The following is a 17,251-nucleotide window of genomic DNA, read 5'->3' as shown; positions in this document are numbered from 1 at the left end:
AGCTAACTTGAGGAGCAGGTGTCAGAAATCATAGGAAACGGAGCTAGAAGAGATGCCCTAGTCCATTCCCCCACTTTGAAACAGATTGTATAAGCCTGCATGTCTGCAAACATACTTACCATGTTGTTTTCAAACCCTCCAGTGCCACAGATGCCCTGGGCAATCCCATCCCTGGTGACTCCTTACATCTAGGAAGCATTTCTGAGCATGAAGCCTACCCATTCCTACTGCAGCCCAAAGCCCTGACTTCTTGCCTTACCCCTAGCACATACAGGGAACAAATTACTCGTGGTCCCTGCAGCAGTTTTGGGTATTTGACTGCCACATGTTTCCTCCTGCGTGTGAGAGATGGGGTGGCAGGAGAAAGGGAATCTCCATCAGTAAGAGCTAATCTTTGTCATGCAAAAAGATGAAATTCTACTTTTTGGCAAAAGTGAATTTTCATTAATTCCCCCAGCTGGAGGTTCACCATTTTCCAGAGGAATTTGGCCATTTTCCCAGTGTGCAAAGCCTCTGTGGGTTAGCACCAGCAGGGTTTCATTTTCACAAGATCAGCCTCCAAATATGCAGTACAGCCTATTGTCTAAATACAGTATGAGCACAGCCCAAGCCACCTGACCAGGGCCTGGTTTCCTGGCATTTACTTTCCCCATCTGTTGGCTTTTAGCATAAATTGAAGCGCGAGTGCCTACTAGTACTAGTCTCGCATTTGAACGTGCTCGCGAAGCCATAATCTAACATGCAGAGCATATTGGACCGAGTTCAGTTTATGTGAAACGCAAGGCACATCCCCAAGACAGAACTGGAATTGCTTTGAGGGCGCGTTCTTTGCCCAGACCACTTTCTGCTACACATGCATACGCTGGAGACCTCTTTTTTTGGAAAGAGAGAAATGCACGTAAATGGGAGCTTCCCCCAGGCTAACTCTGATCCCGCTTCATTTCTCATCCGACCCCCAAACACGTTCCAAATGAGCTCGGAGAAATTGAGGCTATTATGTGGAAGGCACAGAGTTTTGAATGATCACCTCCCAAATTTCCTTGCACGTTAATGACTTGGATGTGCGAAGGAGTGACGCAGCTCTGCGCAGCAGGATGGTTCCCTGCAAACCCACGCACCATCCTGAAGCCAGGCTGGCGTTTCCAAGTCGCCCATGGCTTTTGCAACCTCCAAGGATCCTCTCTGCACAAGGGCTGCAATAAACCTGAGCTTCTGGACCAGGTGAAAAAGCAACCCTCCTGAAAACGCAACGGATAGGTACAGAAACCAAAGCTAACATTTCACAGTCAGTCATTTCCAAAGGACCTTCTCTAAGCATCGCAGATCTGCATTGTCTTGGGAAACCGGGACTCTGAGGAGCTGGGGTTTGTCCTCTGCCCTTGACCATTTCCTTCACTCTTCTGCCTTGTGTCACAGCCCCGTGGAGCGGGGACCCCTCGCGTGCCACCACGCAGCCTCAGGGATTGCCATGCTCATCCTGGACCCGGGTTTCTGAAGGTCAGTTGCCCTGTAGCCCGGGCAAGGAGGGATCATGCTGATTAAGAAGCTTACCAAAATCAGCACCTAGACCCAACCCACGAGGCTTTTCTGGATTTGTGTGCCTGTAATTTCAATAAAGGAGCTTCTTCCATATGTGCACCTTCTCAGCATCTCGGTTTGCCTTTATCTCTTTGATTCATCCTTAAAAACAGCCACAAAGGCTTGCTTCACATTTCATCCTCTATTTCTCAAAAGTGTCTTCCAAGGACAGAGATGTACCAGCTCCATTCTTAGGGATGGGCAGGGCAGAGCATGACTGCACTGATGGAGTTTGTACCTCCACATATCTTGACTTGGTGATATACCTAATATTGCTCCAAGAGCAGCCTCTGGGCCCTGCGCTTTGAGCATCCAAGCAGCGGCACTGCATTCTTGATGGGTCCTGTTCAGGATGGTTTGCTTTGCTTTCTCTACTCCCAAGAAAGCATGCTGTTTTCTACTTTATATTCCTTGAGAATTTCAGACAAGGCCTTAGCCACATCCCTGTGTGTAGACAGCAGACAAAACTCCCTTCTGAGCCCAAATCTCCATTCATCTCCTCCTTTCTCCAGTGCCACAGGCACATTTTGTCCTCCCTCGATGCTGCACGTGCGTGAGCAGCAGGCAGGAGCAGGAGAAGCCAAGCAGGCACAAGGCATATGGGCGATGTGGAGCTCAGCAGGAGGGTTGCAAGCAGGGCTGATGCAGTGCAGTCCCAGGAGACCTACAGCGCAGCGATAAATATGATCCAGCACCCTCTACCCCAGGCCAGCCCCAACCCACGCCAGAGGCTCGCAGCCAGCGGAGAAGAAAAGCAACTCAAATCATCTGCCCCTCGTGCTGTCACGCACCCACCCACCCAACTCCCTTCCTCGCTGGGAAGTCTGAAAGGTCCAGCTGAAAGGGTGCTGTCCTGCCTGCCCCCAGCCCAGGCAGCCGCAGGAGGGGTCCCAGCCCCAGCAACTCCGCTGCGTCCAGTCCCCACCGCTACTTACTCCTTCTGTGCGACCCTCCTGCTCCCTCCAAAGCAAAACACCCCTGGAAACACAGGCTTTGCAAAGAGGGTGTCAAGGCATCCCCAACCTCCCAGCAGCCACTGCCAGGAACAGAAATGCCCCCCCCCTTTTTTTTTTAAATTTTATTTATTTCCTCACCATCAAGCTGCATCATTGCTTGCATAAACCATGAGCTGCCAGGAGGTCCAAGGACAGATCCAGCACCACGCGTAGCTGCTGGGAAGGGGAGCCTGCAACGCACAGATAACGGTGATGGTTGCATCCTGGGGCTGGGGCAGATGAAGGAGCTCAAAGGGAGCAGGAACATCTCCAGATGATAACAAATATCCACCAGAGACCCCTCTCCTCCCTCCCCTGCTCCTGCCCAGGTCCCTGCCCAAACCCCAAGTGTTCAGGCATAATTTCCTAGAAGACTTTTCACACTAAAGCTGGAGCAAAAGGAAAAGGCAGACGTGCCCCACATCTGCCAAGGCTCTGCCTGGCAGGGCAACAGCACAGGCAGCTGCCTGCTCCTGGCTCGGGGCCCCCAGGACAGGGTGTCATCCCTCCAGAGAACGGCTCTTTGGCAGGGAACGTCCCATTCCTCCAGAGGAGGAACAAAAGGACACGGGTTGGAATGGCGGCACAGACATCTCCGTATATAGCTGTGTGCTATTCTCATCACACGCGGCCCCTGCCCGGGGAAACCTCTGCCCGACCCGTGCTTGCGTGCTGCACGAGAGGCACGGGCAGGGGCTCGCCAGGAGCGTGCCGCAGGGCACCGTGGCAAGCCGGGAGAAAGCTTTGTGGGGTTAGGGCTGTTTCCCATGCCTACTCAGGGTGTCTTGCAGATCCCAGCCCAGCTTCCACTAGGAGCTGCGCAAACGTTCGCTAAGTGATGCCACGTCCCGAGAGAGCCTCCACACAGGCATTGCCCCACCAAAGGTTGGCCCCAACTTGACCAGGCATCTCTCCAGGCAAGGAGCAAAGGGATTTTTGAACTCCCTATGCCCAGGGCAGCTCCCAGCTCCCCAAAGACAGGGTCTCAGCTTTCCCCATCGGCACAGACCACATCTGGAAAAGCCACTGCTTTGCAATGCCAGGAGATTCGCTCACCAGCACAACCCACCCTAGGGAGGTTCGCAAGCTGTGCAAGACCAGCACTGGGGGCACACACCATTTCTGCCCCTTGCCAAACTCCTCCTTTCAGGAAAAAAATAAATTCACCTTTCAAAGCAACAGCAATTGCTAAGCAGTCCATTTACCATCATTAACAAAGCCAAATAGTTCAGTCTATCCTGGGCAGAGAAATGCACAGGATATGGCAGAAGACAAGATTCATTAGCCTTTAAGTTACTTGCTTTGCGTTGCACAGCAGAAAAACTCAGTAAGTTGGCAGTTATTGACTATGGGAAGTAGTTTTTAACTCTAACAACTAAGAAAAAAAATGATTTTCCAGAAATGAATGGAAGTAGGCTCAGTCACCCTCCAGGTGATGCAGACCCGGAGGTGCAACCACCCCTTCTGTCCAAGCTGCTCTGCTGTCAGAGAAAGCTCCCAATGCCTGCCACAAGTGTGGGAGGGAATCACCCATGTACAGTTGAGAAGGAAATCCCCAAGAGCCCACGGGCACAGGCTCCTGCAAGGTGGCAAATCATCCCCCAAAGCCTAAGACTCCAATGGCCTTGTCAAGCTGAGCTTCCTCCCGCAACGCCAGGATAGACCAAGGGTCTGCTCTCGGTTCAGGTCAGAGGAGCTACCCAGCCAGGGTGGGACAGGAATGCAGCCCCGCTGTCTGACCCCAGCACCAATGGGTTTGGAGGTGTTGTCGCTCCATCTCACAGAACGGAGAGAAACCGTTGCTGACTTGACTTCCCCGCGACAGTTTTTTGGTTGGAACTTGCCTGTGTCCACCACCTTTTTGACAGTAAACCAAACACCAAATTTCCAGCTGCCAAAGCAGTTTTTTAATGGTGAAACCATAAATTCCCCCCTCCTTTTGAGTTTCCCCTCATGCTGTTGCTGGGGCCTGCCTCTGAGGAGAGCTCTGCAAGAGCTGCAGCATTCAGGCCAGCAGGGTCCCCAAGCCAGGACAGGAAAGGATTTGCTGGTCTAAGAGGGGTGGAAGAAAAAAAAAAAAAGTTCCATATTGCACCACCCCAGACCTCCTCAACTAGAAGAGAGTCCTATTTTCACTAACTTATCTCAAGGTGGGTGCTTTCCACTCCACAACCCATCGTGATAGCGATGGTCATCACAGACCCTGCAGAGGCATACAGATAAACCCCCCAGATGCAGGAAATTTCCACCTGCAAAATCTGCCTGCTTGAGCGGGAATCTTACTACAGAAGGCTCTGGTTGTCAAAAAGCAGTTGGATTTGGTTGTATTGTCACCTCCAAGTGCATCCATTGCTTTTATTAGTTATTTTTACTGAGCAGTGCTTCACCTGGACAGACACATGCACTATACTGCATGCAAGCTCCGGCCCAGGTAGGAGAGTAACAGCATCGTGGCTTAGGGAGTACTTACACTGCAGGGGATCCAGCTGAGTATTTACGCTGCAGTGTTCAGCGTAAGTCACATAAGCCTAATATTTCTCAGTAAATACACTCTCTACCAAAAAGAAAACATTGCTATAAAACTGGATTTGCCCCAACTCTGTCCTTTCCTACCCCAGCAGGCAGCTTTGGCTTTTCATGGCTCTCAAAGACACGCACCCTGAAGAGGAAACCTCACCAGCACAAAGTCTAAGTGGGAATACAGTCCAAGCTGGCCACCAGCTCAGGTCCTGCTCTCTGCCTCCTCCATACTGTACCTGCAGCATGGGGTGCCCCTTCCCACTCCAAACCACACCAGGCTGTGGCTGTCCCACTCCTAGGGGTGACTCCACCACCCGCCAGATGCGATTCCCATCCCTGTCTAGCACTGCATGGTCAGAAACAGAGCAAGCTCCATGCCTAGGTTGGGTTCTGGATGCCACGGCTATCCCCTAGCAGCAGTCCCATGCAAAACACTGCCTAGTTGTCACCTCTGAGGATTCCAAGCTCTGGCCCAGTCCTGGGAAAGATGCTCTGAGTTTTGGTCAAGGGCACCTGTGTTACCCTACTTTGGACAGCCTCTTCAGAGTCTGACATAACACTTCTTTCTAGCAGAGTAGGGCTGTGTCCTCCTCCAAGCACAGGTGAATATTGCATGCTTTTTAAATACAAAGCACAGCATCTAGCCCTCAGGTTGAAGTTTTTAAAATGGTACAGTGTGATGTGAGCCAATATGCATTATGGATGTGGTATTCAATAAAAAAGGCTAAGCAATGAAGTTTGAACTGTTAGCTAGAAAGGTAAAAAACCCTTTCAAATAGCAGTTTTGTTACAACAGCATCTTTCCACTCCAGCGTGGAAAGAGGCAGCCGGCGGGCACGGGATTGAATAACTCGCGTACTTGAGAAAGTGCCTTTGCACACATAGCGTGAGGAGAACCCAAGCTCCTGGAAAAGCCTGCTTCAGTCAGACAAATCAGACTTATAAACTCACCCCTTTTGGGGAGGGGGGAGGGCAGGGAGGGGGCTAATGGCTGCTTTATTGCATTAGGCAGTATCTTCATTAAGGCAGAGAAGAGTAACTGAGGGGAATGTGCACGTAGCGTGACTTCTTTGCTAGAACTCCACAAACCGCCAACTGGCAGCTCCTTGGCTCCCGGCCACCCAAATCCAAGAGACCATCTGGCAACTGGTTCAGTTATCCCTCCCCAGTTAACAGATGTACACTAGATGGTGTGGGAACAGCATTTTACAGAAGCAATTAGTTTAATCCTCAGCTAAACAGTTTAAATTCCAAGTGATTTGGAGGGGGGGAAAAAAAAGAAAAGGAAAAGAAAAACTCCCAAAACAAACCAACTTGAATCCAATTTCAGTGAAAATAACTAACGAAAAGCCAATTCTGCTGGTTTTACCACTGATGCGTGCCCATGGGGCTTGTTCCTACTCCCAGCTCCACGTGCTAGATACCAGAAAACTGCCAGATTTATTCTGAGGCTGCAACTGGGTGGCCACTGCCTGCATGGCCACGCGATAGCTGCACGCACTGTCCCATAGCCAAACCCAAACTGGGTAGAGGCTGATCTTTGAAACACAGATAGTCCTGACGTCGGCTCCTCATCTGACCTTGGGCAAATCATTTAACCTGGTTAAAATGATTTGCCTGACTCACACGCCTCCGCGTCTCCAGAAAATGGGGTAAATTATGTGGTCCTGCTATAGGGAGTGGTAAGGTGGAATCAATTAGGGTTTGTGAAGCACTTGGAGAGTCTTGAATGGGAAGAATCATAAAAATAGAGAGCATTGTTATTAATTACGCTAACTGATTAATTATTATTAAATTAGGACAATTTTGTTCTCTTGAGAGGAGAAAGATATGTTTCCAGCCATTTCTTTTGCTCACATCCTTAAAAGAGTGACTTTCCGACTAGAGAAGACTGAATGAGGAGCTTAACCCAAATAAAATAAATTGCCAGTAATTTCTGGTATCCCCTATGCCATTATTGAACAATTTGCATTTGAATCGGGGCTTTTTCCATCACAATCCAGCTTCACCTGATCCTGCTCTATAATCACCATCCCCATTTATGAAATCCCAGCATGTTGCCGCAGAAATTATGTCACAAATTCATCATTATGACTTCCTCAGCAGGAGCAATTGGAGCTGAAGATTGGCTGTAAAAGTTGCCTTTTTGCCAGTCCTGCTTTAAAGATATTTTAATATTTTTTTTTTTAAGGTACAGAAGTGAGATTAGCTACCATGGGGAATTAGGCGAACATGTCATGAATATCCCAGGGATACAAGATTACACCCATGAGTCACAGGAACCATAAAATATGATCAAGAGACTTTATGGAGGATGATCTTTGAAATCAACTCCTAATCTCCGAGCGGTTTACATAAAACAGACTATTAGTTTAAAAAAATGATAGTAATTCAAAATTCAAAAGTGAACCAGACTGATAATAGCAAAGTTACATCTATTTCCGTCAGGAAGGCTTATCTGTCAAACCACTCCAAACACCGAGGCTTACAGGTTTGCACAATCCTTTGATAACATGATAATTAGTCAGGTACCGTGGCAAGAAACATTCAGAGAGTCAACTTTTGAGGTAAATGATTTATACTTAAATATTTTAGACTCTTTCTGCTAGGCTACGCTCCTCTTGCTGCCCCTTGTCAAAGACTGGCATGTGTAATATTGCCTAATGAGAGCCACTGAAGAACTTTGACACTAGGGAAAACCTTAAAACAAAGGCTATTTATGCTATAAGCAATGTACTTTGCCAGCAATTGTCTTACTATCCCCCTTAATTATTGAAAATAAACCACATTGGAATAAAAACCTCTTTCTATCAGTGCTAGCGCTGAGAAAATAATTTAGTGAAAAATTAAAAACACCTTATAGAGAGCGCAACGCCTGGTTTGGGGACCACATACTGATGTGTTCGCATAAGCTTAGGGCTGGGCTGCCACTGTGGGATGCTCACAGGGCAGCCCCGAGGGGCTTCACGTTTGGTGAACGCTCTCTCTGTGCACTTTGTTTCTTCTCCACTAAACCCCTCTCCGTTGCTCCGATGGCTGCTGGCATTTCCCTGAGGCCAGGCGAGCCCTGTGCATGCAGGGTGGGCACCACCACGGTGCCAGCACCAGTCCTGTCCCTGCTGCTGTTCCCATCACCTTGGGACTAAGCTCCACATGCTCCTGCCCCAGCCTCTGCATCCCTCTGGAGTGGGGCATGATGGAGATAGGGCTGGGTAGAGGGTTCTCAAATATCCCCTGGGCGTTAGCAAGGGAGAGGAGGGGAAACCTTCCAGTTTTTTTAGTCATGCTTAAACACCTGGGCTCCTTGTCCAGTAGTCCTCTCATCATGACGCTTGGTGGCATGGCCCATCATGCCTTGGTAGACGAGTACTGTCCTTGGCCGTTTTATCAGCGTTTGGAGGAACGGTGCGAGATGCTTAAGGAAGGACAAAGTGCAGACAGGGATTGGGGTGCCCTGGACAACAGAGGAGCAAGGCATTGGAAAGGGGGAGCAAAGAGAGAAATCCAAATCTCCTCCCAGCCATCCTGGGCACGCACTGGGCTCTGCTTTCATTGCATTGCCACACTCGCAGCCCTTTCTTGGTCTCACCTGAATCCATTTGCACCTTCGTCCCTTTCTCCCAGGCACCCACCCCTCCACTCAGCTGGAGCCCACCCGCTCCTCCCGGTTTCGGCAGACAAGCCTGGGTGGTTTGAGAAGTGGCTGCTCCTGTGGCAGAGGAGATCAAAGCTACCATGTGCCAGCTCCTCACTGCATCGGCTATTAACTCAAACTGCCATCAATTCTCATTTGCGCTAACACAAACTATGGCAGCTGGAAAATTACCCAGTCATAAATCACCGCCGCTTGGTTGTCAACCATCAGTCCTCCAGTTGGATGTGCACATTTCTCCTCTTCTCCCCACCCGCTTTCCACCTTTTCTAAATTAAAAATGAGCAAAGTAGATGGCAGACATGTCCTGTATTTAGTTACAAGAAATCTTTTTGTAATGTTGTTAAGCAGTCCGGCAGGTTAATTAGTTCTTTGATGTTTCCTAGAGTGCAATGTTTGACTGGTAAGGGAGACATCATCCATTTTAAGCCAACTAAAATCATTCAGGATGAGCAAGAAACCACAAGACTTTGTGGGGTGGGGGAGAAAAAGGTGTGACACAGACAGGGGTGTCAGCCCTCCCCGCATCCCCAGAAGACCAGCACTACAAGCAGCGAGTAACCACCAGCCTTCAGATTCCTGTAAACAGGAATTATTTAGCACCAGTAAGCCTGTTACATTGCAATTGAGCCCTTCCACTTCTGAGCAGCGACAAGCAATAATTAATTAGTAGCAAACACTCTAATGGCTATTTGATCCTTACTCCAGAAATTAGACTCTTTCAGCTGAGAGGTCTGTCCCAGTGCAACACAACTCATTACGGGAAAAAGCAGGAGGAAACTTGGGAGTCATTCAGAGCTGGAAGAAGAGGGAAATAAAGACACCAGGTCCCATGTGCCCTGTGGCAAGATCCTGAGGAGCAGGCTAATTAGATCACCGCTGGCACGTGATTTCTTACACAGCGAGCACATTTCTGAAGCCTGGACACCTCTAGTCAGTATGTAAAGAGAATTATGTACAGCATGCAGGAATGGCGGTTCACAGTTGTTAATGATGCGGTGCATGGGAAGGCATCCTGCACTTCCCGAGGGATACCTACATCAGGCCAGGAAAGCCTGGCTGCTTCTACAAAGCACAAGCTGCAGCATCTGCCACACAAAGAGGGAGCTGGAGATGAAGCCACCCGCTGGGTTTGATCCATGGGACCATGGACCTGTTCAGGGGCTTCAAACAGATCTTCTTTCAGGCTGGTTTGGGGTTGAGTCAGAAGTTTGGGAGGTAAAAGGCATCCTCCTCCCCACATCACCCAACACGAAGTTGTCCTACAAGATCTGCAGGAGTTCTCCATGCCCACAGCCACCCCAGTCAGCCCTTTCACAAAGCACAAGCCCTAAACACGTTATAGATGTATCTCCACCAGCCTTAACATAGACCACAGTGTGACAGGACAGGAGCTAAGCGTGACACATGCCCTGAGGGCCTCTCCTGTGCAACATCTAACCACCCATGGCAGGGACATGCCTGTCCTGCCATCTTTGAGGGCCAAGCACCTTCTCCCATTGCCACCACAACACAAGTACCATCCTTCTGGTTTTACATCCAAGACACAGAAACACCCCAGCTGACAGACTAAGCTTGCAGACTTTCATTCCCTGCTTTAAATTTCCCAATTTGGACTCTTCACCATGAAGCCATTTGATCTCAGTTAAGCCCAGGACAATCTTTTCCCCCACCTCAAGGTCCTGCCACGCCAGGGTCTCGCTGTTTTCCAAAAAGCATGTTTGCCATCTCCCAGGGATGTACCTGGCCTGGGGGCCCCCAAGCTTGCTGTGACAGTGGCATCGCAGCCCGGGGACAGGCTTCTGGGACACACCATGGCACAGCCACCCTCCTGCTCAGAGACACTCCCTGCTCCAAGGGAGCCTAAAAAACCAGCTCCCACCTCCCAGATGACCACGCAGCCCACCTCTTCCCAGGAAACCTTCACGCCAAGGCAATGTCACCACAGTTATTGCCACAAACACCCCCTTTCCCCCCACCCCCTTCAGACAGGGGACGTTCAACAACTGTGGTTTAACTCACATCTCGTCCTGACGCTTAGGGCACAGGAACAGCTCCAGCCAACAGCCCAGCACTCCTATCCTTCCCCAACTTTTCTCCTCACGACACCTGAAAGCCCTAACAACTTCACAATGTCACAAGGTCTTAGGGGCTTCGCTGCTTAACCACCCTCAGCTGCACAATTAATACCAGATCACGGCTTTCCCTGTTTGATGCTGGAGCTATCTCAGTTCCCCCAGCCTACCCTACACAAAGCTGTTCACGCAGCCCCGCGGACACACGCTAGACCATTTTACCTGCTTTTCCTCTGCTTTGGCTTCCCTTATTCCCATGGGACTTCTTCCTGCAGCACGAGCTCACCCTGCAATGCATGAAGGATGATGGGCAGTTGTTTCAGCTAAAGTACCTGCCTTTTTTTTTTTTTTTTTTTTTTACCTCCTCCCTCTTAACCAAATCTTCCCTGCTGATGCAACCTCCAAAGGAGGTGTTTGGAGAGGAGAGACAGGAGAAAGCTGGAAGCCAGCTGAGCCTGTGCAGAGCCTGAAGACTCGCAGCCGCCTGTGTGACCCCGCTTCCCCCAGTCTGGCTGGGAGACCCCTGCTGCCACCCCATCTGCACCCCTCCCAGAGGGATGCCTGGCCATGGGCAGCCATTTGACCCTACCTGAATGACACAGGACCCACCTGATGCTAACACCGCTTCTCTTTCTGCTCACAGACCAACACCACTGAGAAACCCGGAGGGTCTCTCCTGCTGCTGCCCGGCAGCACCAGGAAACATCTACTCGATGCACCCCACGCATCCACAGCAAAGAGAAGACCAGCCAATGAAGACCAAAAGCTGAGTAGCTATAGCAGGCAGGATAGGGGTCATCCTGAGATGCCCAGTGCTGGCATCAATAAGAAATTTGTTGGAAAAAGTACCCCATGCTAACCTGCAGGGGAACCTATGCGTTGGCCCCTGCCAATCTGATGGATTGTCTCTTAATCTGGATTAAGTTTAACCCTGAGCGCGTGACCAGGCCGTACAAAGCGAGGACCTGCGAACATAAAGGCACGAGCAGCATCTGCTGGACGAGCTGAGCCAAATGCAGTCCCGGCTCCAGCGCAGTTAGAGGAAACCACTTTCTCTCTGCTGGTCGCAGCACCTCCGAGGTGACAATGTTTCCTTGCAAACCCTCCCAAAACACCCAGATATTACTCACACCAGTCTTGCAGAAGCCCCCATAAGGAAGAGGCGGGGCTGTTGCAGCCACCGTGGTCTCAGGATAGCGGTGGGAAAAGGTCTCCAAGCAGAGGGAGCATCTTATTAAGCCAACTAAGGCAGGACACCTGGCCGCAGGCTGCCCACCCCAGCCCCGCTGGCTGGGCTGCCGAGGATGCTGCGGTGGCCACAGCCCTGCCCGCCGGCACTGGGCAGCGCAGGGTCCGGCCGTGTGCCCGAAATGCATCGTTACTGTGTCTCTTTTCGCCTGCAGCCGTCGACCTTTGGGATGAGCGTTTCGGAGGTGCTGACATCATACCGGTAGCTCTGGCACAGGCCGGGAGCATCAGCTCTCAATCCACCCACCAACTGCGCTAGTGGGATTTCCTATATTGCTCTTCTCCGTGAGAAGTTACAGCCTCATTGAGAGCTCAGTTGCATATGTCTCTTCTCTATTAATGGTCGCTCAAGAGGGAGATAAACATCCTCTGGATGTACACATATAATCCTCGTCCCGTAGAGTCCAAAGGACTTTTGCCAGGGCTCCCACGCCTTTTCATCTACTGCAGAGCCTGTCAAGGAGCAGCACAGGAGGGAAACAAAACCAGAAAATATGGGAGGCACATGTGCACGTCTGATTAATCTGACTTTTTATGATAAACAAAGCAGCTCAAGGGCCCTGTACTTTCTGCCCCTGTAATAAATCTCCCAGTTTTACTGTTTTATGATGTCAAACATCTAAGAGTTTTCCCTGAGTTGCAAATAGAACATAAATTACCTTGGGTAAACTCCACAGACACTAATGTTATCCTTAAAAATCCTGGCACTAATAACTTCACAGAAAGTCTAAGAGCTTCCTAGTTTGTATGAGCAAAGCTAATTAGCGTGTGCGGCTTGTAACTTAAGAGGCATCTAGATTAGGAAGATGAAGTACCATACTGGGAACTCCCTAACTGTAGTTATTTTGGATACCAAAATAGACGGTGATCCTGACCTGAAGTTTTGGGTACAGGTTTGCAGCATCTCAACAGGACATGAAAGACATCCATCCTGCTTTTATCCCAGCAAAGTCAAAGACATCCCACCCAGGTGTGAAGAAACCATACCAAGAAGGATGTACCATGTCTCCAGAAGAGTTGCATCAGTGGTTATTACCCTAGGGGAAAGCCTAGGCTGCTCTTAAGCCCCTTCCCACCCACTCTTTGCCACAAAAAAATTCGCTCTCCACAAGCAAATCGCATTGCAGTCAGGTTGTGACTTTTGACTTAACAAAGAGGCTAAACCAGTTTGACCTCTTCTGATGTACCTGGGCCCTTGCTGCAAGAGCTGAGCCTTCTGGGACACCCTCCTGGTCTCTGTGGCCGCAGAAGTGCACTGGAAAGCCAGACAGTCTTTTTCACACTTCTCTGGCAGGAGGAGCTCTGCTCAGGGCAAAATGGTGTCCCCAACAGATGTGAAAGAGAAATGGAAAATGAAGGCCACATAACCCAAAGCCACCTGCACCACCCTGCATGTCTTTATTTTTAAAAATAATGGTCAATAGACATAGTTCACATGTAATAAGAATAGGAATATTGAAATAACTCAGCTCCATGACATAAGTTTAGCAGACACTGTTTTTAAGACTTAGATTTAAGTTTAGTTGAGTTAAACAAGTCATAGTTGCAGGTGAAGAGCACAGCAGCTTCATCTTTCTATTCTTAGCCTAGAAGCACCAGCAGCTCTTCTGTAGAAATGCAGTGATTTAATTCCTGCTTGCAAGTGAAAACGTGAACGTAAGACTGGTCAGAGAAACAGTGACACCTGTGCTGAACTTTACTACTTTATTTCCATTAGCTTTGGTGATACAGCTCATGGGAATGGAACTGGACATCTGAACATCTGGTGTAAGACTATGGAAGACAGATCTCCATCAGGAAATCACACGTCTAGGAATCATCCTTTCCTTAGAGTTTCTGACCAGCATGACCTAACCTTTCTCCATCCACTTCAGCAACCATCTGTCTTATCGCCGATCCTTACGATGCAAAAAGCCTAATATTCTTTCTTTTATGTGCGATTTTCACAGTTGGATCTTCACGTGGTGAGTGCTGTTAAAGATCTCACCCACAGGTTCCAGAAGAGATCCTAGGTCTATACTAGCATTTAGCTGCAGGCAAAGCTTGGTTTAAATTTCCTTTCCCTCTGTCCTTTGCAACAGATCTCTGTAAACATTCAAGCTATTGGCATAGCAGACTTAATTCTGAGACAAATTTTAAATGTGAACTTGGAATGTGTTCTCAAACACAAAAGCACAACTGGTATAAGTAACATTAAGCAAGCCACTGAAGACAAGTTTATTGCTGTTATCAAACATCCTTCCATCACAACTAATCACGAGTACGCCACGTGTTCCCAGCTCCCCCACAGCAACACCGTTTATAGTCCTCAAGGACATTTACATAGGTATGGGCAGCAATCCCATATACATACTGCACCTGACTCCCACCCTTGCTGTACATCAGCATGGCCTTGTTCTCGGCATTTACATTCAGGAATGAAGATGAGGCTGTATCTGTTCCAACACTGTTCAAGCAAGCGGAATGAAATGTAAAACATCAGCACTGAAATCCCTCCTTCCTTTGAGGTGCTGTTGTAACTTGTCAAGTTTTACTTAAAATATGACAAACATGACATTCTACAAAAGTCTGCTGGATTTGGGTGGTTATTACAAAAAGTCTTACACGGGAGATGCTTTACTTCATCTGTTGCGAGTCCATTACTGGGAGCATCGCAAAAATGCACTGTAGATGCCTATACACACACTTCAGAAAAGCTAAATCTTAGCCTAATGTTTTTGTTTTTTTAAAGAGGGCAGGAAGGCTCAAGTATCTGCAACAGGATAGGGAATGCTTTACTAAGCCCATTGTTCTAATGAGAGTAGATGAATAACAGCTATTTCCACATGACAGCTATTATTTATAAGTGAATATAAAATGGGTTAGAGATCAGACACCAGTTACTGGTAATCTAAGTACTTAAAACATCTGTGTCCCCACACTGACCATTTCATCTTCAAAAATCCATGGCTGATTCAACACAGAGTAGACAAGATCTTCACCCATAGTTTAAAAACTCCCCAAAAGAGCACTGAGAGTCACTGGAAAACCACGTTATTACAGCCCATTCTGCACTCAATAAAATTAAACTCAGAAGTTTGTCTACTACTTTCTGGCTAAGGCTTACACCACCTTTAAATTGATACATGCTCATAACAATTCATATTTAACTTACAGCCTAGTGCCTTTCTCTATAAGTGCAAAACCAAAAGACAGCTTGCAATTTTTCCTTGGTCAAAAAAAGATGTCAGAAAATTCTGAGGGTTTATATTCAGATTCTCTGCAAACAGCACAAATCTTAGATCTGGGGCCAGCAAAAATATATAGATGTAGAGGGCTTCAAGAGATGATGGGGGCAGTTGCCTCTTCAGCAGGGGAAGTGCAGCAGCAAATCTCACAGGTGTCCACAGATAGGAAAACAACAATAGACAAACTATTTTAAAACACGCCACCACTCAGATATTAGTCAGTCACGATACTGCCTGCCCCAGCTCATCCCTGTAGCACATAAATAAAGAGCATCCTCAAAATTTACTTTAATTATACTCAAACATACAGCCCATGACAGACCATTACAGCAGAATAATTGCCTTTGCCATGACAGTATCCATCTATTTTGAAGAAATGAGACCAAAACTCAAGCCTTTTTCTGATTGTTTTATCTATTGCTCCGCAACATTTTGTCTCCACCACAAAGACTGCTGAATTACAAATTATGCCAGATTTGCATGAACAGGACCTATTACAAAAAAACAAACCAAGTTCTCTGATGATAACTGCATGAGAAAAACTGATTTTACCACTACGGCTTTGGCTCTAGACTACTGGCAAGCTTCAGAAACTTGCTTAACCCAGTTTCTACTTTTTAGCTCACTACTAGTCACAGTAAAAACAGTAAAAGCACCGTAAATACAATTTTACAACTAATTTTACTTTGCCTCTTGTGAAATCCATATTTATTAATCTGGCAAAATTTCCTGCTGGGAGTTTATGGCAATTGTAGCTCCAAATTCTCTCATGAATTTATTTCCCTTTGAACATGTAGAATTCAAAAGCAGCTTCAGACAACAATTTTTTTTAATTTTAAGTATCCAATAAAATCCCCCCTCTCCCCCAACTTTAAATATAAGACTTAATAGGAAGGACCTTTTTAAACAGAGCAGCACCAATTTCAATATGAGCATGAAATCTTTAATAGTGAATGGTGCTCTTGAACCAGCAGATAAAGGCAAGCTGATTTCTCTAATGGCAGCTCTGAAGTTTTCCACCTCTGGGAGCAAACAGAAGGGAAATGGAGATTTGGTGGTAGGAGGGGAAAAGCAAGTGGAAGGCCGAGTTGCCATCAAGAGCATACCTGAACCTCACTTGAAACAATCCTTATTGTAGCCAGCTCTTCCTGGTACAGGAATGCTTGGCTCCTTTTATTAAGTTGTCTAAAGCCTCATTTTTATGCCACAGGCACTGTTCAAAAGATATAGCCTGGTACTCATCCCAGCTTAGCCAGGTGATCTGTCCCACACTTCAGTAACCTGGTGGGAACAACTACACGTAGAGGTGAGGCTTGCAATCCTCATACCAAAGATTATATTTTGGAAAGGACATTAAACATTAACTACAACTACCTGGTATTTGTATGACTACGAAAAGATATGGAGTCATTTTGGGCCTTGTTAAATTGCGGGCTTAGACATTGAAAAGCAGCTTCCAGTGATGAATGTTTCCATATGCCAGTTAATAAGCTTTGAGTATTTCGCCCATTAATCTGAGTGAACATCCCCTTATGCGCGTATCTCCAACAGGGTCAGTAACATAGCCATTTGAACTATGTGTTTGCAGTGACTCTCTGCTCAGCTTCAAGTGCAATTCAAGATTTTGGCGAGCCTCTTTAAAGCCTTGACATTGCTGAGAGAAGAATGCCTACAATCTTATAACTGAAGAGGCTATTAAGATACTCCATCTCATGTAATCCAGGATTTAAGCACAGGCTCTGCAGAGAGCAAGAAGAAAGGCTTCACCTTTAAGAATCACCCCTTCCTCAGCCCACTAGACTCATGGCTAAACTTCCCAACAAGCTGCACACAGTCTTCACAGGATGAAGAACAGAGAGATATGTGTTTCAGAGGGATAAAAGAAGGAAAAGGTGGTATCTTTCACTCTCTGATAGAAAGTAATCATTTGCCCAACAAAAAATATTTTGGGGAAAG

The 17,251-nt window shown here is 47.7% G+C and overlaps 1 long non-coding RNA gene across 1 annotated transcript in view; it reads right to left on the bottom strand.

Annotated features, from left to right (window-relative positions):
• The window catches only part of LOC138690655 (uncharacterized), a 103,923-nt gene extending 101,002 nt beyond the window's left edge, over nucleotides 1–2,921 (bottom strand). The window contains exon 1 of the long non-coding RNA XR_011329412.1: nucleotides 2,673–2,921. This is a non-coding gene — a long non-coding RNA (uncharacterized lncRNA). The remainder of the gene's footprint in view (nucleotides 1–2,672) is intronic.
• Nucleotides 2,922–17,251: the final 14,330 nt, after the last annotated feature.

This window comes from Haliaeetus albicilla, chromosome 23, assembly GCF_947461875.1.
Source record: "Haliaeetus albicilla chromosome 23, bHalAlb1.1, whole genome shotgun sequence".
Taxonomy (NCBI): domain Eukaryota; kingdom Metazoa; phylum Chordata; class Aves; order Accipitriformes; family Accipitridae; genus Haliaeetus; species Haliaeetus albicilla.
The sequence above is the reverse complement of the archived record's forward strand: the minus strand, read 5'-3'. Positions and strand labels throughout refer to the sequence as shown.